The sequence below is a fragment of the Peromyscus leucopus genome, chromosome 13, assembly GCF_004664715.2.
Source record: "Peromyscus leucopus breed LL Stock chromosome 13, UCI_PerLeu_2.1, whole genome shotgun sequence".
NCBI lineage: Eukaryota > Metazoa > Chordata > Mammalia > Rodentia > Cricetidae > Peromyscus > Peromyscus leucopus.
Window position 1 is genome coordinate 32,881,087 of NC_051074.1, and position 26,186 is coordinate 32,907,272.

Genomic DNA, 26,186 nt, shown 5'->3' on the forward strand with positions numbered 1-26,186 from the left:
TAAAGGGCAGAGCCACATCCTGGCTGATCAAGAGGTCAGAATGTGCAAAACTTGGACGAAGGTCACTAGACTTTTATCTTGGCAAAAATCATTTGATATTGTGATTTGTTAGGTTTGCTGTATTATAAGGAAGAGATAATTACATATGCAAAGATTACATTGTATAAATGAGTACCACTCAGCCATAACCACACGCCTGTGTACATAGAGGTTCCCAGAGGGCAGGAAAGAGAGAGACGGAGAGACAGAGAGAGAGGATAGAAAGAGGGAGGAGAGGCAGAGAGGAGAGAGACAGAGACAGAGAGATACAGTGAGAGACAGAGAGAGGGAAGGAGGGAGGGAGAGAGACAGAGTCAGAGAGAGACAGAGAGACAGAGAGACAGAGAGAGGCAGACAGAGAGAGAGAGAGAGAGACAGAGACAGAGACACACAGACAGAGAGAAAGATCTCTATCCTGCCTGGAATACACAGCTAGCTATTTTATCCTGAAGGAGGAGGAATAACCAAAGATGAGGAAACCCTGAGGAGAAAACTTCTGCTTCTGTAACCAAACAAGGATGAGGCTTCCCATTGGGTTTCAGCTACTAAGACATGCTATTTATGTTTACACAAATGTGTGTAGAGGATCACATTTATATTGTATATCTATATTTAGATGCCTTTTCCCCTCACTGAACAAGGAAGTGTTTGTTCTTAGCTTGGCTAAGAAGGGCAGAACAGAAGTCATTTTTTTTTTTAAGTAAAAGAGTTCCTTGGAGGGAAAAATCTGGGAACAGATGACAAACCCCCCAAATGAAGGCACTTGTCTATCTTTTGAAAAATGGAAGAATATTTGCACAGGCACCCAAAGATATCAGATAGTTTTATCCTTAGCAGCGCTTAGGTTAAAGCAAAGGAATGAGGGGGCGCGAGCATAAAGATTAACAATATGTCAGATCAATATTAATGAAGGAGGAGGTGATGCTCGGTAACTGCAGTGAGAACTGTTGGGAGGAATCGCAATCTTGCACATCTGTCTCCTATTAACCATGCATGGCGTCTGCAGGCTCTGGTATTCAATTCTGATAATGATAAAGTTTACCAGCAGGGGGTGCAGTGCCCTTAAATTTCCATTTGTGACTGACAGGTCCCTTTCAGAGAGAGTGCCTCTTTTCAGACAAGAGTAGACTAATTGTAAACCCATCAAATAATTGAGGTCTCTTCACAGTGACATTGACTAGATTGAGGATTAGCTAGATGAGATGGGAGCCCAGCTGTCATCTCCCCTTGCTTTGCCAAGAGGGTCTGCCCTAGGCAGCTGGCTCCCAAATACCCATCCGTGGCCACAAGGGGACAGGAGAAGATCGTGTGAAGGGGTTAATGGAACTGTATCAGCATCAGCGGAAACCATCACAACACACCGTCTGCCAGTGGAAGATGGGCATGTCTCTTTGAACTAGCCATCATTTGATAGCTGCCCTTAAAGAGGGAGACCTTCGTCCTCTAAGAGTGCAGAATCGCATTGGTGATTATGTCAACCAGTACTCAGTGAACCTACCAGCAGACACTTTCCTCAAGTCCTTTCAGTTCCCTACATGTTCCAGTTCTGTTCTTTGGGATCCCACAGGTCCACTTAGGGATCTCCTGGAGGACTTGGGCCATGTGCTCATGACTGGTCTAGACAGCCATCCCCGTGTGAGCTGGAATTGCAGGGCAAGTGTTGCCTGCTGCAGTCTGGGCTTTGGCTCATGTGTCTTTTCACACTAGGGGTGCAGTGGCTCAGTTGTTGTTTTCTCACAAGCCTGTGGCTTTTCAGATTTTCCTCCCAGCACTTCCCAGTGGACTGTGCTCTGACACCAGCATCAGGTATGGATGAGGAGAACCATAATTCTCTGGGTCCATAACTCTGGAGTCAAAAGCGCCCACGTTACAGCCACTTGCCTGTTCCTCCAGACTCTGGACTCAATCATGGTGGGATTTCCACTACAGCCTTCTGGGTTCACATGCAATGGACCAGGTTTCAGAAAAGCTAAGAAAGGCTTGAAGAAGGGGCCAGACCTCACTCACATAGAAGAAGCCCCTTACATTCTAGAATATTTTCTGGAGCTTTTATATCAAGTTTTTCTCCTCATTGATTATTTTTCTCCAATGTCATTTCTACCCTGTATTCTTTTTTTTTAAAGTAAATTTATTTTACAACATCATTTAGTTCAACATAATAGCCACAGATTCCCCTGTTCTCCCACTCTCGCCCCCCCTCCCCCTCCCCCCACCCCATCCCCCATTCCCACCTCCTCCAGATCAAGGTCTCCCCCGAGGACCGGGATCGACCTGGTAGACTCAGTCCAGCCAGGTCCAGTCCCCTCCTCCCAGACCGAGCCAAGTGTCCCTGCATAGGTCCCAGGATTCAAACAGCCAACTCATGCAACAAGCCCAGGACCCGGCACCAACACACAGCTGCCTCCCAAACAGATCAAGCCAAATGACTGTCTCACCCGTTCAGGGGCCTGATCCAGTTAGGGGCCCCTCAGCCTTTGGTTCATAGATCCTGTGCTTCCATTCATTTGGTTATTTGTCCCTGTGCTCTATCCAACCTTGGCTTCAACAATTCTCGCTCATATAAACCCTCTTCTTTCTCACTAATTAGACTCCCAGTGCTCCACCAGGGGCCCAGCCGTGGATGTCTGCATCCAGATTCCTCAGACCTTCCTTGGATGGGGTTTATGGCACAACTAACAGGGTGTCTGGCCATTCCATCACCGGAGTAGGTCAGTTCCTGCCGTCTCTCGACCATTGCCAGCAGTCTTTTGTGGGGGTATCTTTGTGGATCTCCGTGGGCCTCCCTAGCTCTCTGCTTTCTCCCCTTCTCACGTGGTCTTCATTTACCATGGTCTCCTATTCGTTGTTCTCCCTCTCTTTTCTTGATCCAGCTAGGATCTCCCACTCTCTTTCCCTCGACCGTCGCTCTTCATTGTTCCCACTCATGACCAGGCTGTTCATGTAGATCTCATCCATTTCTCTGTGTCTTTTTTGGGGTCCCGTTTTCCAGGTAGCCTCACCGGTGATGTGAGTAGCAGTCCAGTCATCCTTGTTCCACATCTAGCATCTTCCTATGAGTGAGTACATACCATATTTGTCTTTCTGAGTCTGGGTCACCTCACTCAGGATGATTTTTTCTAGATCAATCCATTTGTCTGCAAACCGTATGATGTCATTGTTTTTCTCTGCTGAGTAGTATTCCATTGTGTATATGTGCCAGAATTTATTTATCCATTCTTCAGTTGAAGGGCATCTAGGTTGTTTCCAGGATTTGGCTATTACAAACAATGCTGATATGAACATAGCTGAGCAAGTGCTCTTGTGGTATGATTGAGCATTTCTTGGGTATATGCCCAAAAGTGGTATAGCTGGATCTTGGGGGAGATTGATTCCCAATTTTCTAAGAAAGCGCCATATTGATTTCCAAAGTGGTTGTACAAGCTTGCATTCCACCAGCAGTGGAGGAGAGTTCCTCTAGTTCCACAACCTCTCCAGCATAAAGTGTCTTCAGTGTTTTTGATCTTAGCCATTCTGACAGGCGTAAGGTGGTATCTCAGAGTTGTTTTGATTTGCATTTCCCTGATGATTAGGGATGTTGAGCAATTCCTTAAATGTCTTTCAGCCATTTGGGTTTCCTCTGTTGAGAATTCTCTGTTTAATTCTAAAGCCCATTTCTCAATTGGACTGTTGGTCGTTTTGATGTCTAATTTCTTGAGTTCCTTATATATTCTGGATATCAGTCCTCTGTCACCTGTGGGGTTGGTGAAGATCTTTTCCCATTCTGTAGGCTGTCGCTTTGCCTTGTTGACCGTATCCTTTGCTCTACAAAAGCTTCTCAGTTTCAGGAGGTCCCATTGATTGATTGTTTGTCTCAGTGTCTGCGCACCGGTGTTATATTTAGGAAGTGATCTCCTATGCCAATGCGTTCAAGATTACTTCCTACTTTCTCTTCTAGCAGGTTTAGAGTAGCTGGATTTATGTTGAGGTCTTTGATCCACTTGGACTTAACTTTTGTGCACGGTGACAGATATGGATCTATTTGCAGCCTTCTACATGTTGATATCCAGTTATGCCAGCACCACTTGTTGAAGATGCCTTCTTTTTTCCATTGTACACTTTTGGCTTCTTTGTCAAAAATTATATGTCCATAGGTGTGTGGGTTAATGTCAGGGTCTTCAATTCGATTCCATTGGTCCACATGTCGGTTTTTATGCCAATACCAAGCTGTTTTTATTACTGTAGCTCTATAGTAGAGCTTGAAGTTAGGGATTGTGATGCCTCCAGAAGTTGTTTTATTGTACAGGTTTCTTTTAGCTATTCTGGGTTTTTTGTTTTTTCATATGAAGTTGAGTATTATTCTTTCCAGGTCTGTGAAGAATTGTGTTGGTATTTTGATGGGGATTGCATTGAATCTGTAGATTGCTTTTGGTAAGATTGCCATTTTTACTATGTTAACCCTGCCTATCCATGAGCATGGGAGATCTTTCCATTTTCTGACATCTTCTTCAATTTCTTTTTTCAGGGACTTAAAGTTCTTGTCATATAGGTCCTTCACTTGCTTGGTTAGTGTTACCCCAAGGTATTTTATGTCATTTTTGGCTATTGTAAAGGGTGATGTATCTCTAATTGTCTTCTCATCTTCTTTGTCCATTGTATATAGGAAGGCTACTGATTTTTTTGAGTTGATCTTGTATCCTGCTATGTTGCTGAAGGTGTTTATAAGCTTTATCAATTCCTGGGTGGAATCTTTGGGGTCACTCAAGTATACTATCATGTCATCTGCAAATAGGGAAAGCTTGACTTCTTCCTTTCCAATTTGTATCCCCTTAATCTCCTTATGTTGTCTTATTGCTCTGGCTAGAACTTCAAGTACTATATTGAATAAGTATGGGGAGAGTGGACAGCCTTGCCTCGTTCCTGATTTTAGTGGAATTGCTTTGAGTTTCTCTCCATTTAATTTGATGTTGGCTGTTGGTTTGCTATATATTGCCTTTATTATGTTTAAGTATGTTCCCGTATTCCTGATCGCTCCAAGACTTTTATCATGAAGGGGTGCTGGATTTTGTCAAATGCCTTTTCTGCATCTAGTGAGATGATCATGTGGTTTTTTTCTTTGAGTTTGTTTATATGGTGTATTACGTTGATGGACTTTCGTATGTTGAACCACCCTTGCATCCCTGGGATGAAGCCTACTTGATCATGGTGGATAATTGTTCTGATGTGTTCTTGGAGTCTGTTTGCCAATATTTTATTGAGTATTTTTGCATCAATGTTCATGAGGGAGATCGGTCTGTAGTTCTCTTTTTTTGTTGTATCCTTGTTTGGTTTAGGAATCAGGGTAATTGTAGCCTCATAAAAGGAGTTTGGTAATGTTCCTTCTGTTTCTATTATGTAGAACAATTTAGAGAGTATTGGTATTAACTCTTCTTTGAAGATCTGGTAGAATTCTGCGCTGAAACCATCTGGTCCTGGGCTTTTTTTTGGTTGGGAGACTTTTAATGACTGTTTCTATTTCCTTAGGGGTTATTGGGCTATTTAAATAGTTTATCTGGTCTTGATTTAACTTAGGTATGTGGTACTTATCCAGAAAAATGTCCATTTCTTTTAGGTTTTCCAGTTTTGTGGAGTAGAGGTTTTTGAAATATGACCTTATAATTCTCTGGATTTCCTCAATGTCTGTTGTTATGTCCCCCTTTTCATTTCTGATTTTGTTGATTTGGATACTCTCTCTCTGTCTTTTGGTTAGTTTGGATAAGGGCTTGTCTATCTTGTTGATTTTCTCAAAGAACCAACTCTTTGTTTCATTAATTTTTTGTATTATTCTCTTAGTTTCTAATTTATTAATTTCACCTCTCACTTTGATAATTTCCTGGTGTCTATTCTTCCTGGGAGACTTTGCTTCTTCTTGTTCTAGAGCTTTCAGGTGTGCTGTTAAGTCACTAGTGTGAGATTTCTCCAACTTCTTTATGTGGGCATTTAGTGCTATGAATTTCCCTCTTAGCACTGCTTTCATAGTGTCCCATAAGTTTGGATATGTGATGTCTTCATTTTCATTGATCTCTAGGAAGTCTTTAATTTCTTTCTTTATTTCTTCCTTAACCCATTGGTGATTTAGTTGAGCATTATTCAGTTTCCATGAGATTGTAGGTTTTCTGTAGTTTTTGTTGTTGTTGAGATCTAACTTTAACCCATGGTGGTCTGATAGAACACAGGAGGTTATTCTAATTGTTTTGTATCTGTTGAGATTTGCTTTGTGGCCAAGTATGTGGTCGATTTTAGAGAAAGTTCCATGGGGTGCTGAGAAGAATGTATATTCTTTCTTGTTAGGATGGAATGTTCTGTAGATATCTATTAGGTCCAATTGGGTCATGACATCAGTTAAGTCCTTTATTTCTCTGTTAAGTTTCGATTTGGGAGATCTGTCCAGTGGTGAAAGTGGGGTGTTGAGATCTCCCACTATTAATGTGTGGGGTTTTATATGTGGTTTAAGCTTTAGTAATGTTTCTTTTACATATGTGGGTGCCCTTGTGTTTGGGGCATAAATGTTCAGAATTGAAACTTCATCTTGGTGGATCTTTCCTGTGATGAATATGTAATGTCCTTCTTTATCTCTTTTGATTGATTTTAGTTTGAAGTCTATTTTGTTGGATATCAGGATGGCTACCCCTGCTTGTTTCTTAAGACCATTTGATTGGAAAGTCTTTTCCCAGCCTTTTATTCTTAGGTAGTGTCTGTCTTTGAATTTGAGATGTGTTTCTTGTATGCAGCAGAAAGTTGGGTTCTGCTTTTGTATCCATTCTGTAAGTCTATGTCTTTTTATAGGTGAATTAAGTCCGTTGATATTAAGGGATGTTAACGACCAGTGATTGTTCATCCCTGTTATTTTTGGTGGTAGTGTGTGTGTACTTCCCTTCTTTGGGGTTTACTGTTGTGGCTTTATCTATTGCCTGTGTTTTTGAGTGTGTATCTGACTTCCTTCGGTTGGAATTTTCCTTCCAGTGCTTTCTGTAGGGCTGGGTTTGTGGATAGGTATTGCTTAAATCTGGCTTTGTCTTCGAATGTCTTGTTCCTTCCGTCTATGATGATTGAAAGTTTTGCTGGGTATATTAGTCTAGGCTGGCATCCATGGTGTCTTAGTGTCTGCATTACATCTGTCCAGGTCCTTCTGGCTTTCAAAGTCTCCATTGAGAAATCGGGTGTTATTCTGATGGGTTTACCTTTATAGGTCACTTGGCCTTTTTCCTTGGCTGCTCTTAATATTCTTTCTTTATTCTGTACATTTAGTTGTTTAATTATTATGTGTCGAGGGGACTTTTTTGGGGGGTCTAGTCTGTTTGGTGTTCTATAGGCTTCTTGTATCTTCCTTCTTTAAGTTGGGAAAGTTTTCTTCTATAATTTTATTGAATATATTTTCTGTGCCTTTGAGTTGGTATTCTTCACCTTCTTCTATCCCTATAATTCGTAGGTTTGGTCTTTTCATGGTGTCCCAGATTTCTTGGACATTTTGGTTCATGACTTTGTTGGCTTTAGTGTTTCCTTCGACTGATGAAACTATTTCTTCTACTGTATCGTCAATGCCAGAAATCCTCTCTTCCACCTCTTGCATTCTGTTGGTTATACTTGCATCCGAAGTTCCTGATCTTTTACTCAGGTTTTCTATTTCCAGCATTCCCTCTGTTTGTGTCTTCTTTATTTTTTCAATTTCCCTTTTCAGTTCTTGGACTGTTTCCTTTGTTTCATTGCTTTTTCATGATTTTCTTTCAGTGCTTTATTGTTTTCTTCCAGGACTTTATTGTTTTCTTGGAGGGCTTTATTGTTTTCTTCTAATTTGTTTGCCCTTTCCTCTAGTTGTTTACAGCGTTCTTCCAATTTTCTTGTCTTTTCCTCTACACAAGCCTCTACCTTCTTCATGAAGTTACTCATAAGGCTACTTTCTTCTGCTTCTTCCAATTTTTGGTGTTCAGGTCTAGATGTTGGAGGCGGGCTAGGTTCTGGTGATGCTGTATTGCTCTTCATTTTGCTGTATGTACTTCTGCCTTGACGTCTGCCCATCTCCTTGTGGTTCCTTCTTCGTCTTATCAGTGTACTTGTTTCAGAAAGAGCTGACAGATTCAGGAAGACTCTCTCTCTTGTCCAAAAGGGAGTTCTCTTGTCCAACTCTCTGGTCCAGAAGGGAAGTCAGGGGCAGGCTCTGGTCCAGAATGGCAATCGGGGGCAGGCTGGGAGCTGGGGGCCGGTCTCTAAGTCTCAGGAAGTGGCTGGAGTCTCGGGCAGATGGGCTTGGGGGCAGGGCGCAGAGATTGCAGGGGCTGCCGGGGGGCTTGGAAAAGGGGATCCCTCCCGGTGGGGCTAGAAGGGGAGCTGCCCAGTGGCCAGAACCTGGTGCCAAGTTGGGCAGGTCTTCCCGGAGTGGCTGGTGCCCAGGGATGGGGTCCGGGTTGGACCCAGGTACTCACCTCTGGTCCAGAAGGGAAGTCGGGGGCAGGCTGGGACTACCCTGTATTCTTATTTCTTCTTTTTTTACGAGCTTTCCCTTTGTTTTGGCTATAGTCAAATATCCAGAAGACTCTAGATCAGTGGTTCTCTACCTTCCCAAAGCTGCGACCCTTTAATACAGTTCCTCATGTTGTGGTGACCCCCAACCATACGATTATTTTTGTTGTTACTTAGTAACTATAATTCTGCTACTGTTATGAATCATAATGTAAATGCCTGTGTTTCCTAATGGTCTTAGGTGACTCCTGTGAAAGGGTCAGTGGGCCCCAATGGGGTCATGACCCACAGGTTGAGAACCACTGTTCTAGATGAAACCAGATAGTAGCCTGCTTTTTAACCCCACAGATCTCTGTAACTTCTCCTACCACAGATGCTTCTAGAAGGACTACCAGGCTACTCTTCAGAGCCAAGTGTGATATGACACTATTCCTGTGGAGATGTAAACAAGCAACTTACCTTATATAGGGATTAAAAATAAACCAAAGTACAGAAACCACTTAAGTCCAACTTGGTGAGGAAATTAGTTCTTTTGGGGTTACATACAGGAACATGAGTGAGGGATTTCTTAGAGGAATATGGATGATGAGTTACAGGAACATAAAGGACTCAAAGACAACTGCATCACCGAATGTGAGTGACCACTCATGAAAACTGGAAACCCAGAGCACACTGCACAGCCTGGAAGCAGCTCAATAGTTTGGAGAATGTCCTTTCTGGGTTAGGTCAGTTGGTCTGAGCCTCTTCTGGGCAGCTGGTCTGGTCTGAGAGTGTCTCTCAGCCATCCTTACCACTTATGTGATCTTGAGAGGGAGGGGCCTAGTGAATCTGCTCGGTTTCTGGGACTTCCTGGAGCTATCTTGAATTGTTTACTTCCTGAGTTTGAGGATAGAACCTTCCTTGGAGGACAGAGTCCTTCATCCTCACTTAAGCATCTTGTGTGTTCGTGAACTTCCCTCCGAGATGAGAGGTTTCAATCTTGGATGAAACTGCTACACAACACTAGGGTTGGGAATGACTGAAGGGGAATAAAGTGAGGAGAAAGATCACCCAGGGAAAAGGGAAGCTTGTCTATAGAGGAAGTGGGCAACGGCACCAAAGAAATGAGGGACAGTAGCGGACTTGCTAGAGTTTCAACCTTAAATGTCCTGACTGGCCACCTGTTAAAGTCTCGGTTCCCAGCCCCTGGTGCTATTGGAAAGTAGCAAAGCCTGTAGGATGTGGAACCTATTGGAAATGGAAGGAAGTTAAGATATTGAGGGTGTCCCCTTGAGGGAGATCCAGGCATTCTGGCCCCTTCTTAATTCCCTTTTTTCTTTCTAGCTTCCTTCACAACACGTTCTCCCCCATGGTGTTCTGTCTCACCACAGGCCCCCAAATAATGTAGTCAGCTGACTGTGGACTGAACCCTCTAAACCTATAAGCCCAAATAAATGTTTCCTCCTTGAAAGATGGTGGCCTTGCAGATGAGGATCTTACATATTTTGTTACAGCAATGGAAAGCCAACAGAAGGGTAAATTAAACCTCTCCTTCCCTCTGATGAAAACTGACACGTATTCATCGTCTTTAAATGTATGTTTTCTTTTAAGATGTTTTCCTCATTTCCTTCCAACTCATTCTCCTCTGGGATGAAGTAGTGAAGTAAACATTTAAATGAGGGATTTAAGAAAACTGGGCTGGATGAGGAAGGGTTAGGAAGACTCCATTTGAATGAAAGGCTGGAGATTGTAGGGATAATTTCAGATCCTAACCATCCCTACTGACCACTAGAAAGCCAATGTGACATGAGGATAATTCCAAGAGCCCAGAATCTTGAGCAATCAGCAAGTGATTCTCGGCAACTCTGATGCCTTCTGGCATTTCTGAATTCATTGCCTGAAAACTCTGGCCTTGATCAAAGTCCCACTCCTCAAAGACTGTGTCTGCTACTACTTCCTGAAGAGAAGCTCACTTACTTATTACTGGCATGACCTAAGAACAAGTTGTCAGCTATCTTTGCCATCTTGGAAGTGATGTGTACCATGGGTATTGGAAACACAAATGTTCTTATACTTAACATCCTGCTAGACACGGAGAAATTTACAAACCTTGCAAGCCCAATTACATAGTTTCATTTAGTAAAGTGATTATACGCATGCATATGTTATTACTAATGTTATAAATTCCATGGAGTTGGTAGACATGTTTAAGCCAAGGTACATAGTTGTCAGTAAATTTACAGAATTCTGGGCAATGTTTAGAGAGCCCCCCACCCCCAGGCCACACTTCTGCTTTGGCAGATGAGGCCAGGAAATAGAGAAGCTGTGTGACTTTGCTCAGGAACATGGTTCAGGCCTCTGGCTTCCAGTCAAGTGGTATTTCTTGAAGGATTAATTACCCCAAAGCCTCAGGTGGACTGAGACGCTCTAGACAGGAGAGCTGACCCGACTGATAACACTTGCAGAAGTTTTTAATCAAGAGACCCACATACCAAATCCTTTTGTATCTACCCCTTTCAGATTATGGGAGAACTGACCTGCAGATGGACTCTTTCAGCCCCAAGTTCCCTCTTTTCCAACCTATAAAATCCCAAGACCTCCATATGACATGGACACAGTCTCCTCTTCTGTGGATAGACTGCAGCCCTTCAGCTGTTCTGATGAAAAGAACAGCTCTGTTTCCAGGGATGCCTGCCTGATTTATTTTGAGTCAGAATCACTTTATTATCCGTACTGAATTGGACATGCTTCAGTTTAATTCATTTTTGTAGAACTTTACTATCAAATTCTACGTCTTTACTAAATAGTAGGTCACAACTATGTAGCGCTGTGATTCTAGGCAACCTCCACTCTAACCCTCGAGAGTGACTGCTTCTGTCCACATTACTCTGTCCAGGGCATGGGGATTTGGGAGATACTAGACTAGCCATGTCTCTGCAAGTTGCAGATGTGGGGACCTAGCATACCCTGTCTCACTCTGTCTCCCTGTACATACACCCATTTTCTCTCTCTCACTGCTAGATGTAGCTCCCAAATATCCCTTTTCCCTTGATTTTCCCAGCTTAGAAATTTTCAGCTTCATGAAGTTTATTGTTTTTAGTAATAATATATGTGTGTTCACATATCATCACTTAATGAATATGTGTAATCAGGCTTGAAAGATAATTTATCCATGCCTAGTAAGATATTAAAGTTTAAAAGCATTTATGTTACCAATACCCATGGTACACCTCACTTCCAGCTGGGCAATGATAACTAACAGGCAGATCTAGAGTTCACTCAGAACCCCACAAGTCAGGATCCACTTACAGTCCTTCTGGCCTTCCCTTCTCACTTCTGCCTTCCCAACTGGACTGCAAACCCAGGAGAGGCAGGGACCACACAGGAGACGTGTGAACTGTGAAAGTGAACAAGATTCTTTTCATGCTTAATGTAAATGAGAGTGTCAGGGACCAAACAGGAACCATGGAAAAGTACTAGCTAGGCCAGAGAACAAGCCACAGGCCCTAAACCAGATGCCCCCAAAGATAAAGAACAGGTCAGGTAGCATAGCAACAGAACACCTAGCACAACACGCTCACGACCTGCACGTCTCCCTTCACCTGCATGTCCTGCACGTCGTGCACCCCTTCCCTCCTTCCTGCCCCCTCCCCCTCCCATGCTATATAAGCCTTGCTGAGGAGAATAAAATTTGCAGCTTGATCAGAACCCTGTCTTGCTGTCTTCTTTCGTGTCTCCCCGTCCCTTTCATTCTCTCCCGCAGGTGGGTCGCCCCCGCTGACACCCCACTGGCCGGGGCAAAAGAGATGATCAGATTCAGCCTTAGTCTCTTCACTAGAAATTTATTTTTTTTCTACCTCAGTTTAGAAGTGGGGAGGAGAGAGAATGATAGACATCTCAACTGAAAGAAAACCATTTCCCGATGACCATAGTTGGGTTCTCAGAGGTCTCAGCCTCCAGAACCACTGCACTCTTGGTGATTGTGCTGGCCTAGAAGCTGGGAAAACTGTGGTCTTGAAAAGTCTTACTTCTTTTCTTGGCTCACATCAGTTCCATATGAGCAAAGCAACATAAGCTCCTTTACAGGCGTTCCACCCTGAAATGGCATACCCCAATCTGTTAACAGAGAATGGGGAAGATGGATTTGCTGATCTAGTCCCAGACTTGAGCTAGGTCAATTTAAAAAAAAATGGATGGATTAAAGTGTGTTCTCCCTTGTCTTAGGGGAAAAATGTAAATTTATTGGTACTTACCATATTTTCCTTAAGATTAATGTCGGCTTCAATGTTAGTAACCCGGTGTTCAATTTAAAGAGTGGCTTTTAGATGGCTTTCTGACCCGAGCTGAATTCTACTGGAGGACATTTAAATCCCAAGTGGAAATTAAAGATCTGCTGTAATAAATGCACATGGCATACTACTACTGAGAAGTTTGTAATGTTAAAATGTGCTTGTCTCAGTGGTTAATTATCTTTTTTGTTTTGCAACTGAAATTATTTTCCTAGTTTGTCTCAATGCACATACAGAAAAGAACTAATCACAATGTATGTTAACAGTTTCTTTTCTTCAAGCCTTTGGGATATCTACTATCATTCATGAATTTTTCAGTTTATATTGAACTTTTGCACATTTCCTAAGTTGGGATAGTAAACAGAATTATTTTCCCTATCCTTGAAAAGTTAAAAACTAGTGAATTCCTTTGAATTTTTAGAATGATATAACAAGATCATGAGCTAGTACAGGATTCACAAATTATTAATTTAATTGTTAAAAAATTACTCAGCTGGGCGGTGGTGGCGCACGCCTTTAATCCCAGCACTCGGGAGGCAGAGCCAGGCGGATCTCTGTGAGTTCGAGGCCAGCCTGGGCTACCAAGTGAGTTCCAGGAAAGGCGCAAAGCTACACAGAGAAACCCTGTCTCGAAAAACCAAAAAAAAAAAAAAAAAAAAAAAAATTACTCTTCATAGCAGTAAACATGCAGAAAAGACAAAAATCTAGAGTTTTGAGAAAACTTTGATTTGGGGGTTAGCAGAAATTTTAGATTATTCTAGATGTTTTTCCAGATGTAAAGGAAACTTTTTTTTTAATCTCAAGTATGACATGAGTGCATTTAGTTAGAGCCTACTGAGTTTTTGAAATGTTCAAAAGTCATGTATTAAAAAAATTTTTTTCCTTTTCTTTCTCATTTTCACCCTGTTGCCCCTTTCTAGTGCCAGATAGCCTCTTTAGGCCCCATTATAGGAACTAAAACTCAAAACCTGGATGCACCTCTTGCTTCTGTCTTGACTCATTGTTAGAGATTAACATCACTATTGGAATGTTAGTTGTGTATTGGGCATGGTTGTGATTGAAGCTCCAAAGTATTTCCAGATGATCAAATCATGGAAAGCTATTATATGATGTTTTAGCTTATATCTGTTATTATTAAACATTCCCAAGACTGACCAGGTGTCTTAGTGAGGGTTTCCATTGCTGTAAAGAGACACCATGACCACAGCAACTCTTATAAAGGAAAATATTTAATTAGGTTAATGGGGATGGCTTGCATTTTCAGAGTTAGTAAATTTTCATCATGGTGGGACATGGTGGCATGCAGGCAGACATGGTGCTGGAGAAGTAGCTGAGTGTCCTACATTTTGCAGGCAATAGGAAGCGAACTGAGACACTGAGTAGTATTTTGAGCATATATGAGACCTCAAAGCCCACCTCCACAATGACACACTTCTTCCAACATGACCATGCCTACTCCAACAAGGCCACCCCTCCTAATAATGCCACTCCCTTTGGGGGCTATTTTTCTTTCAAACAACTGCATTCCATTCTCTGGCCCCCTACGGTTTGTAACCATATCATAACCCAGAAATGCATTCAGTCCAACTTCAAAAGTCCCCATAGTCAATAACAGTTTCAAACTTATTTAAAAGTCTAAAGTTCAAAGTCTCTTATGAGAGTCATGTAATCTCTTAACTGTAATCCCCTGTAAAATAAAAATAAAAAGTATTTCCAACATATAATGGCACAGGATATACATTACTATTCCAAAACATAGGGAAGAGGACATAGTGAGGAAATACTGAACCAAAAGCAAGACCTAAAACCAGCTGGGCAAACTCCAAACTCTGCATCTGCAAGTCTGATGGCAAAACCCTCTTCAGATCTCCAACTCCTTTCAGCTTTATTGACTGCAGCACACTTTTCTCTCTCAGGCTGCTTCCACTCCCTGTTAGCAGCTTTAATCCACAGTCCTAAGGTTCATATTTCCCCAAACAAAAGCATGGTCAGGCCTATCACAGCAATTCATCAGTCCCAGGTACCAACTTCTGTCTTTTCAGGTTTCTATTGCTGTAAAGAGACACCATACCTACAGCAACTCTTATAAAGGAAAACATTTAATGGGGTGACGTACATTTTCAGAGATTTAGTACATTATCATCATGGTGGGGCATGGTGGCATGCAGGCAGACACAGTGCTGGAGAAGTAGCTGAGAGTCCTACATCTTGCAGGCAACAAGCAGTGAACTGAGACACTGGGCAGTATCTTGAGCATGAATGAGACCTCAAAGACCACCTCCACATTGACACACTTTCTCCAACATGACCACACCTACTCCAACAAGGCCACCCCCCAATAATGCCACTCCCTTTGGGGGCTATTTTCTTTCAAACCACCACACTAGGTAAGTTACAAACACCAGAATTTTACTTCTCATATTTGTGGGTGTGAGGAATTCAAGATGAAGATACCAGCACCACTGATGTCTACAAAGGGATCATTTTCTGCTTCCAAGGCAGCTTTTCATTCTTGTGTCCTCACAGGACAGAAGGAACACAGTGAGGGGACAGACTCCCTCCTGTAGCGATCATAAGAGAGCTAATTCCATCTATAAGGACAGAGCCTGTGTAGCCTGCCACTTTCCAGAGTTCCCATCTCTTAATCATTATCATCTTTAAATAGTATCACCATTGCACTTAACTTCCAGCTTATCAAAAAAAAAAAAAAAAAAACTGGAGAGAATCCGACATTCAAACCATTTCAAAATCAACTTGGTATACTAGGTGATTGAAAATTATCTATACATGAGTATAACTGTTCTGAGTAGTCAGCCTAGCGCAATGACATTTAGGGTATCTTCATTGTTGAAAATTTTCATGTATTTTGTAGCTTCTTGCTATGAAGTGGATCTGAAATACAACCCCTCATAATACTTTTGTATCCAGCTGATGTGTTATTGGGAGGTGGAGGAACCTTTGTCATCGGGATCTAGAGGGATGATGTGCATTTCCGGGCTAGTGCCCTTCAAAGGTATTTTGGGACCCCGACATCTTCCTTGATTCTTCTTTTCTCATCTCCCATACAGTGCCCCCCCTTTTCTGGCCCACTTCCTCTGCTTTCTAGCTCCCACGGTTGTATAGTCTCCTCTACTGTATGCTCCTGCCGCCATGATGCCTCATCACAAGCCTGAAAGCAATGGAGCCAACCGACTATTGACTGAAACCTCTAAGGACAGGAGTCAAAATAAACCTTTCTTCCTTTAAGTCGACGGCCTCAGATATTTCATCACAGTAACAGAAGGCCAGCTAGCACAGCTTATACGGAATTTCCCCAGAGTCAGTAGGCATGTTAGGGAGGAAAAAAACCAAAGCCCTCACTGCTTCCCATCTCAGATCAAAGTGAAATCTGCGTGAACTTAATGACTTTATTCCCATGACCTAGAGCTGACTTTACATTGTTTTCAGAACTCAACCTGAGGACAAATTTTATCACTATGCAGGGTAAAAGGATGAGCAGCAGTTACAAGGACAACTTAAAAAAAGAAAGCAGTTTCCCTCTCACCAAGAGCACTTCTTTGAAAGATCCCTTCCCACTTGTCTTGAGTGCTTTGGAACCACACATTATAATCATTCCCAATCATTTCTCCATGCATCCACATGCCTGTCAATAGCTTTGAGACCGTGGTTTAATTTTTAAAAAACATCACCTGATGTCAACATTCTGTATGGTGAGAAACCTAAACTTCAGCTTCTGGCTCTGGTTCTTTCTTTCTTTCTTTCTTTCTTTCTTTCTTTCTTTCTTTCTTTCTTTCTTTCTTTCTTTCTTTCTTTTCAACTTATAAAAGAAAGCATTTAATTAGATTTACAATTTCACAAGTTTAGATGGCAGTACAAAGGAACAGTGGAGAGTTTACATCCTGATCCCTAAACAAATCACAGAGAGAGATCACTGGGAATTACAGAATTCTTCTGAAAACAAAAATTCACCCAAATAACATACTTTCTCCAACAAGGCCACCCCTCCTGAACCTTCCCAACCATTTCCATCAACTGGTGACCAAGTATTCAAATATATGACTGGCTCTACTTCAAAATCAAATTCTATAGGTAAGTTACAATTTCAGAATTTGATGAATATCTGATGCTTGAATATGGCAAAATTAAGCTCTGACTAACTAGGCTAGAGGCACATCCCAGAAAATTAGTCTAAGGCTCTTGGAGTACATTTAATAACAACTGTGTGCTCTTTAAGTTTAAAACATTGATGCCTACAAGCTCACGGGATTTTATTAAGTCCCATAAAGTCATTTTCTTCCCCTAGCACTCTTAATGCTTCAACACTTTGGCAGAATTCCATCCTGTTCTCTAACTTGTTCTCATACTCTTAGGTCCTTAGACTCTTAGATCTCAGTGACCCCACCCCAGGTAGTCATCACTTGGATAACTTTTGACATTGCATAATCATGATGATTTTATTGTTTAGCCATTTCATCATATGTGGTTTCTCATTGCTTTGAGAAACCAATAGATCATATGTGTCTTCTTAGAAATGCCTTGATTTGTATAGAACTGGGCTTTGGTGCTGCATATTTTAATCAACTAAAAGTTAGAAGTTGCCTTTTGCATAGCATAAGGAGAAGGGATTTTTGAACGAAGGTTTTGCTTGTGCCTCAGAATTTCTTTCTTTCTATGGTCTGCTGCCTCTAGATGATCTCATCTTCATCTCTTCTCTGGGGGAGTTTCCTTTCTCTCTCAGATCTTGTGTGATGTGCATCTGTTGCTAAACGTTGGTACTGGAGATCTACGTTCTTCCCTTGGAAGCCTTGACACATTCACACTAGCTTTCCTCGACAGATTCTGGGATCCATGAGAGAAGGGAACAAATTTAATTCTTAGGTTCCAATAGCTCTCCAGCATGGCAAGTACTTGCTCTGACTGAGAGTTTGGGTTTTGGGGTGAAAGAAATACAACAGATACCAACTTATTTAACACAAACAGGGCAGTGGCTCATGCAAAAGACACCACAGAGATGAAAGTGAGTGGCTTCATTAAAGCTTTGTACCCAGAGTCAAGCTGCCTCATTATGGGATTTTCCTTTGTTGAGTGTTCTGTTAGACATATCTTGCTTTTGTACTAGACAAGATCTTTCTGATGCTCCAGACTTATCTCATCCTCTACAGAAAGAATTCTCTTACCAGAATAAAGGAATTGATGCTGGGCAAGCAGAAACACTGATGACAATTTAAAAAAAAATTATCCAGTATTTTATCTGTTTTTTTTCTAAAATGCTCCAAAAATGGTATTGAGGGAATAAACTTACACATATAAAGTATATGTCTCATGCCTGTCATATAGCAGTAATATTGTGATAGATGGTGATGATGATGGTTTTCATCATTATTATTTTTTAACTGACTGCTAAGAACTTAATAACTCTTTAGACAGATCCATGTAAAGAGATTATTCTCATCACTTATTAAAAAGCAACATGAAGATTTTAGATAAGATGTCAGAGTAGAAGCTACTCCAAGGGACCCATTTAAGGACAAGTATCCATGTAAGAAAGAATAGACATCATCCCAAAGACAGAAAGAGGGAGAGCATCAGAAACTCACAAGGGTAGTGAGTGACAGAGCAGCTAAAGTGTGCTGAGAAAACAACAAGCAACCTCCTGAACAGAAACAAGCCAAGCTCAGCACCACTCCAGCTGTGGGACTCCTGATGTTGGGAAGAGAAGCAGAAGCTTCATTCAAAAGCTCTGTGTTTTCTCCTTCTTGAGTGGCATTGGGGACTGAGTCTTTAAAAGTAGACTATTCAATAAGATCTCTAATTAAAATTGGAAAACATCTAAGCAAACAGATTAACAAACTGCAACCTAGAAATATGGAAAACAAGGCACTGTAATGCCTCTAAGAGACCACAACTCCACTCCTTGACTGCTGAGTTTCAGGATTCAGAAATAACAAAATATCAGATAAAGAATTCAAAAGTTTAGGAGTGAAAAAGGTCAGTGATCTCCGAGGAATCAAGCAAGCAGATGACCCTCAGTCAGGGTCTGGAGAGGGAAGGCAGCAGCCTAGAGAGAGCTCAGCAATGAGGATGAAAAAGTCAGCAAGGAAATGGAGATTTCAAAACCGAAACAGAAATGTTGGAAACAAAAAACTCAAGGGAGAAAATTAAAAAGAAAAAATGGTGGAAAATATCGTCAATAGCCACAACAAAACAGAAGAATATTGGAGGTAAAGGATAAGGCAGATGAAATCCTGCATTAAAACATCAGTTAAAAAAAAAAAAGCATGACTGCAGTACCCAAGAATGCTGTGATACAATTAAGAAAGCCCTACTCCTAACCAAGAAGCTAATTGCAACTGATACCTACTTGGAAAGGGAAACTCAGTTTTCTCAAATGGAGTGTCACTGTGTATATCAGTCATACTCCAGGGCAGGCCCCATGCCCGGGAGGAGTTGGCCAACACAAAATGGAATCTACTCTGTGTGTGTGTGTGTGTGTGTGTGTGTGTGTGTGTGTGAGAGAGAGAGAGAGAGAGAGAGAGAGAGAGAGAGAGAGAGAGGTAGGGGAGATCTGAGAAGAGTTGGTGAGGGGAAAAAATAAAATCAAAATAAATTGTATAATTTTTTAGAAAATAAAAATTCAAATAAACAACAAAGCATAGGATAGAAGGAGCTCAGATAAACCTAAAGTTTCAGAGAAGCTATTCATCAGAATTAGAGCAGATTTTGGGACAGAAATTTTGGGATTTTCTTTCCAGATTTTGGGACAGAAACAAACATCCTAACACAAGAGGCATTTGGAACCCCAAAATGACATTGTTAGAGAGGAAAGTCAGCAACACAGGAGAAAAATTCAGTAAAGAAATTGAGATTTTTGGAAAAAAAAATAACCAGAGGAAAACATTTCCACAATTTTATAGAGAGGAAGAAGAAGGGGAAGGGGGGGGAGGAGGAGGAGGAGGAGGAGGAGGAGGAGGAGGAGGAGGAGGAGGAGGAGGAGACGACACAGAGGTTGGAGAAATGGTTCAGTGCTTAAGAGCACTGGTTGCTCTTCCAGAGGGGGTTTAATTCTTCCCAGCACCCACATGGCAGCTCATATTCGTCTATAACTCAGTTCCAGGAAATCTGACACCCTCTTCTGGCCTTTGTGAGCACTAGGCATGTAAGTGGTATGCATACACACACTCAGGAAAAACACTGATGAACCAGCCTGCCTCCATTTTAGACTTGAAAGCCATCTTATAGTAAAGACAAACTAGGTTCTTTGCTGTTTATGATTAAACCTCTGTTTCTCAAGGATTGGGCTATGACCCATCTGGAACCTTAACTACAAATGGTTCTGTTCTGCCTGTTCCCAGGGAATGGAAACCATGTCTTTGTTTCAAGGGCTATTTTAACCACCTTGCAAACATGGCTTCGTATCAGGAGGTTGTTGTGACCAACTTGTTATGCTTATGTTCTGCTTCAGTAACTCCCTATTTGACCACAAAATTCCCCATTGGTAAACTCCCTACCCTTGAGCCATAAAAACCTTGTCTTCAGCACTCAGGAATCAGAGGCAGGGGGATCACTGAGTACAAGGCCAGCCTGGTCTATAGAGCAAGTTCTAGGACAGTCAGGAGTACAAAAAGAAACATTATCATGAAAAAACAAAAACAAACTAACAAAACAAAACAAAGCAGAACAAAAACCTTTGTCTTCCCCACGTCCAATGCTGATCTCTTGAACCCCACTTTTAGGGGGAGAGACAGTCCATGTACAAGAATTAAAAAGCCGACTGTAATTAATTTGGCTGTGATCATTTGAGTTGATAGTCTTTCTCCTTGCATCTTTGGGATTAACAACACCCATACATATAAAACAGAGTTAAGATTAAAAATACTATATAACATTGACAACCAACTATGTACAAAGAAAAATATGAGAAAACTATGAGATTTCTTAACAGCAGCACTAAAAGCCAGGAAAGTGTCACTCTCCGGAAAGCCCTGGAAATAAGTAATTGCCAGCCAAAGATACTGTATTCAGCAAAGCTATCTTTTTAAATCAATGGAGGAAATGAAATATTCTAAAATAAACACAAACTAAGGCAGTTCATAGCCAGGGAGCCAGAAGATACTTAGACAGATGCTACCCACAGAAGGTGAAAGTCCCACTCATTCGAGCACTGGATAGCCAGCTACACACAGAGGAATGAAAACTAGATCCATATCTCTTCCTCTTGGTCCCAAATCAGTTCAAAATGAACCAAAGACCTTAATGCATGACTCGGAACCTGAAGAACAGGCACAACATTTCAAGATAAACATATAGGTAGGCAAGGCCTTTCTGGAAAGAACTCTAATAACACAAAACAAAGCAAAAAATGGACAAGAGAGATTTGTATAAAAGCAAAGATCTGGTTAAGTAGAAGAAAATCTCTAAAATGAAGTGACAGCCCACAGCACAGGGGTGGGGGGATGCTCTGAGAGTTGTCCATCCAAAAGAGGGTTAGTATCCAGAATATGTAAATAAGTATAAAGCTAAACACAAACCCAAAAATCATTCAATTAAGAAATGGGCTGACTATAAGGGCTAATGGTTCTTAATGGAAGAAATAAAAATTATAAACATGTGCTTGAAAACATGTTCAACATCTTTAATCATCAGGGGAATGCAAAGTCAAATTGCTTTGAGATTCTATTTCACTCCAGTCTGAATGTCCATCCCATTCAGTTGACAAGACTCTAAGGGAAGGACCCATGTACACTGCCCGTGGGAAGTTGATTCAGCCACTGTGGGAGTCAGTGTGGAGGTCTCTCAGAAAACTAAAAGGAAACTAGCATATGACCCGGGTTGATTCCCAAAGGACTGTAAGTCAACAAACTATATAGGTGCTTGCACATACATACTTACTACTGCACTATTCACAAAAGAAATGGAACCAGGGGAGATGTCCATTAAACGTTTGAATGGACAAAGAAACTGTAGTACAGATCCATAATGGAATTTTCATTCACTCAGGAAGAAAAATGATACGGCATTTGTAGGGAATGGATGTAACTGGAGACCATTATGTTAAATAAAGTAAGCCAGACTCAGAAACACACACACAAAAAAACTTGTGTTTTCTCTAATAGATTGAACACAGATTAAAATGTATAAGTGTGTAAGTGCGTGCGTGTGTGCGTGTGTGTGTGTGTGTGTGTGTGTGTGTGTGTGTGTGTGTGTGTGATTTGTAGGCCATTTAATTAAAAAGGGAATGACGAGAGGGGTAGAAGGGATCTTAAGGGAGGGGTGAAAGACAAATAATGGAATGCATGTGACATCAAAGCAGAATGAGGGATTGCTTGATGGAGGCGGGGGACAAGGACATGGGTGAGGAGGATGGACCAGGATGATGAATCACAACAGAGAATAATGATATGTAGGAGGGTTCCATAATGAAACCTAGTAGTTCGTGTGGCAACTTAAAATAATAATTTCAACTGAGGAACCTGAAAAGCCGACCTTCCTGTAACTGTCCCTCATTCTGCATGTATTTAAGGAACTTTGTGAGTTTGTGCTTTTGTTTGTGGTTGGCGATCCGCATCTTGCTCTTGTCCTTGGCTTTCCCATCTTGCCACAATTACCTGCTACCCCCCTGTGTCCTTTCTTGAGGAAGCTGGCCAAGTTTCTCTTGTAATTTTAATCTGTACTTTGGGTGTTAGCATAATTAACTCGGCTTATTTCCACTCCTTTCATCTTTCATATCCACCTCCAACTCCTAGGGTCTTCCCATTGTTCCTTTGAGGACCATTCAGATTTCCTAAATGCGTTTTCTATTTAAAGTCCGCTCCAAGGAGATTGTGCTACTTTACTGAGATTATTAATTTTGGCTTTCTCTGTTATTACTTTTTTTCTTATTTCTCTCAAAAATTTTAAAGATTCCAAATTCCACAGTAAGAATGTCCCCCATTTATTTATTTATTTATTTATTTATTTATTTATTTATTTATTTATTTATTTATTTATTTATTATTGCCTAAGGAACCTAAGTTCCTAAAGTGAGTTCTCAAAATGTCTGGGACCGCTTTCCAGGAGAGCACCTGGGAAGACACAGCTGGGAAAGTAAAGCACAGAAGAGTGCTCAGGTATGGCTTGTGAGTTTTTCAGGTCTACGGTCCCCATACCACAATTCTGTTGATAATTTAAGAACTGATCTTCTCTCAGAAGAAAGGGAGGGCTAGGGCTTGTTTCTCTGATCGCATCTTGACTTTGACCCATTCTTGTGTCCATGCTGGTGTAGTTTCAGAAGGGAGCCCAGATTATCCTGGGTCAGTGGCTGCCCAGAAGTCAGTTTCTTAGCCTGATCCAGTCTGTGATGACTTTCCCGCTCTAGAGAGGCAGCTGCTGAGGATGCAAACCCTCCCCATGCCGTGCTTACCTGAAAAGGTAGTGCCTGCCTCTTTCCCATGCTTCCCTCTCTGAGACAGGAGAGTCATGTTTTCATACTGTCTTCTCTTTGCTCACAGGGAGCTCTCAGTCCCTCTTAATGCACGGATTTTGAACCATGATGTACAAACGCCACATAAGGGAGCAACATCCTGCTCTTTCTTCTCATACCTTTAACAAAAGCAATGCCAGCATGCTCTGGATAGTCCCTACTGGTCTAAAACTGTCTTCTAAGTGCTTATCTTCATTCTTGTAGAGTGCAGCTCTCAACTCTCACTAGAGATTCTTTTTTTTACAGTGGAAGGCAGCTAATGCAGAGACCCACAGTCAGAAAGCAGAGTTGATAAGCGACGGTTCAATGTTCAGCCCTAAATGGGACATCTGTATCACAATCCCCACCCCCAAGACTCAGGGTTCATCATGGGAGAGGGGCCGAAAGATTGCAAGAACAGCAGCTGAGAAAGACTTCTACAAAACAGTGCTCTCTGGATAGAACAAGGTCACCACACACACATGAACTCACAGTGGCTGTGGTTGCTGTCGCAAGATCAAGCCAGGCAACATTCCACCATGGATGGGGAGGGGTCCCTAGCTAAGCAGTTGAAGTGTACTCAGAAAGACAGAACCAACTTTCTTCAGGAGTTTGGCTGCTGGCAGGATGCCCATGTTCTAGTGGATGGCCCCACATCCTTGCACATACTGGAAGCACTAATTGGCCGCTTTAGGTTAAAACAGAAGAGGATATGGGGTTAGGAGGGCGATGCGGTGGGAGAGGTTTGAGAGGAATCGAAGTGGAGAATGACGAGGTAGATATGATCAAGATACATTGCAGATATGCATGAAAATCCCCGACTAAATACAATATATTTTAAAATAAAATGAAGTGAAAGGCAAAGAAGTAAAACAGAGTAGCTATTTTTAGTCCTCGCTGCATGTTTTTCAGACTCCTGATGTTTAGGTGGGAGCCTCAGACTCCCTTGTGGTTTCCGTGTGCTGTGGGGGCCAGCCTCCTTTGTACTGAGCCATCACCGACCAAGCAGATGGACTCAGGGGTTGGGCTGGAGCCAAAAAGAAGAATTCCCACGGAAGTCTCTGTGATGGAGGAGACAGCCGCGCTAAGGTTCATCCACAGTGGGCTACTTGGACACACCAAGTTCTTTGTACTAGATGGGAGATGGAAAGCAGTGTTCCAAAGCTGTGTTGTGAGGTTGGCAGTGTGAGGGGCAAGGGGCTAGCAAGGATGCAATGGATCAGAAGGCTTGAGATGGATGGCTGTGTCATCCTGAATTAAATGTGAGAAATGAAAAGGATAAAACTTGTGCGTTTTATAATCTTCTGCTTTTCGGCTCTAGAACTTCTGATCTGGTAGTGTGTCCTCTGTGTGAAGTGTCTGTAGCTCTGAAACAATGAGACCTATATAACCACATTACCGGGCAGTGTGATTGGAAGGGCATCTAATATCACTTTTGTGATTATTGATTAAATACAGGGACACATTCCTTAAAGACTGACTCTCTGGAAATCTCAGTCTTCCAGAGATAACCATTGTCAGCTGGGTAGAGTCTGTCCTCCAGGTTACTTATATGCATATATTAAATAAATGTAATGCATGTGCACAGAAATGTATTTCATATGGAAACTGGGGCATCCACAATCCTGAATGATAGCTCGTTTATTCAGTTACCAGGGCACTTCAAATACATCACATTAAATATAATTGTGGAAAACAGAACACAGAGTTGTTACCCGAAATCACGACGGAAGGGGATGAGACCTGATTACATCTCTAAGGAAGCTTGGACGATACTAATGACTACTCCAGAGCCATGTCTTAGAATCAGTTATCATATTTTATAAAGTCACTTTTTTTTAGTCCAACAAATGTTGATGCAGAACTAGACATCATTCAAGTTTGATCACTACAGCTGTCAGCAGCTGAAAACTGATGAAACATGCATGTTGCTTTGGAACGTTATCTGTCAGAGTTCCAAGAAGGTTGAGTTTTGATATTATTTTCAACTGTTTAGAAGGATCTGAATTGGAGTAGAAAATATTAGAGCAGGTCTAATTAATGTTGGATTAAGAACAGAAATTCTAAGTCCTATTGAACACACTTAATATTTTCTCTGAATTCTTCAAGTCTATTTTTGAAAACTATGATGGTTAAGACATTCACGCTCTGAACTATGATATTAATTTAAAAAGTAATTAAGCTGACACCATCAAGTTCAAAGGATGAGACAGGGTGGGTAGCAGAAACTGAAGAACTATAGCTGCTGTGTTCTGGTTCCCAGTCTAGCTTTTTTTGGTAAAATATATTCTATTTTGAAAGAATTATAAAATGGAGAAATGGCTCCATGGTTAAGAGCCTTTGCTGATCTGCCAGAGGACTCAATTTAGTTCTCACACCAAGGAACTCACAATCACCTATAACTCCAGCTCCTGGGGGGAACTGACACCCTCTCTGCCCTCCAGGGCATCAGCACTCACACTTATGCATGTGCCTACATACACACAAAGTAAATCTTAACATAATCAAACAGTAAAGAATAACATGGCTATGACTCAGCTTCCCCTGCTGGTAACTCAAACCTCAGTAATTGGAATGTTATCGGATCTAATAAGCACAGACTATCGGTGCCTCTTCCGTTTCAGCAGACTTTGAGTGCATCTGCTTGTGCATATGCACCGCTCAGTGGTTTTTATCCACCTGTTTTATCTGTCTAACCACCCCAGCAGTCAGAAGAGAGAGTGTTCATCTGCATTAGGAGACTGTACAGCTCTATTCCTGTAGAGCCACACCCTTGCATCCCTTTCTAGATCACGGCCACCACTGATTCATTCCCATTTCTATAGGGTCGTCCTCCCCATTCTATTGTCTTTGCTCCGTTCCTCACTGCCTGTTCATAAATGCTTCCGGGGAAAATCTCTGAAGTTTCCGCCAGGTCCTGTTTAGCCGCCCGTCTTTTGACATCTAGAATTCCTTGACCCAGTGAGCTA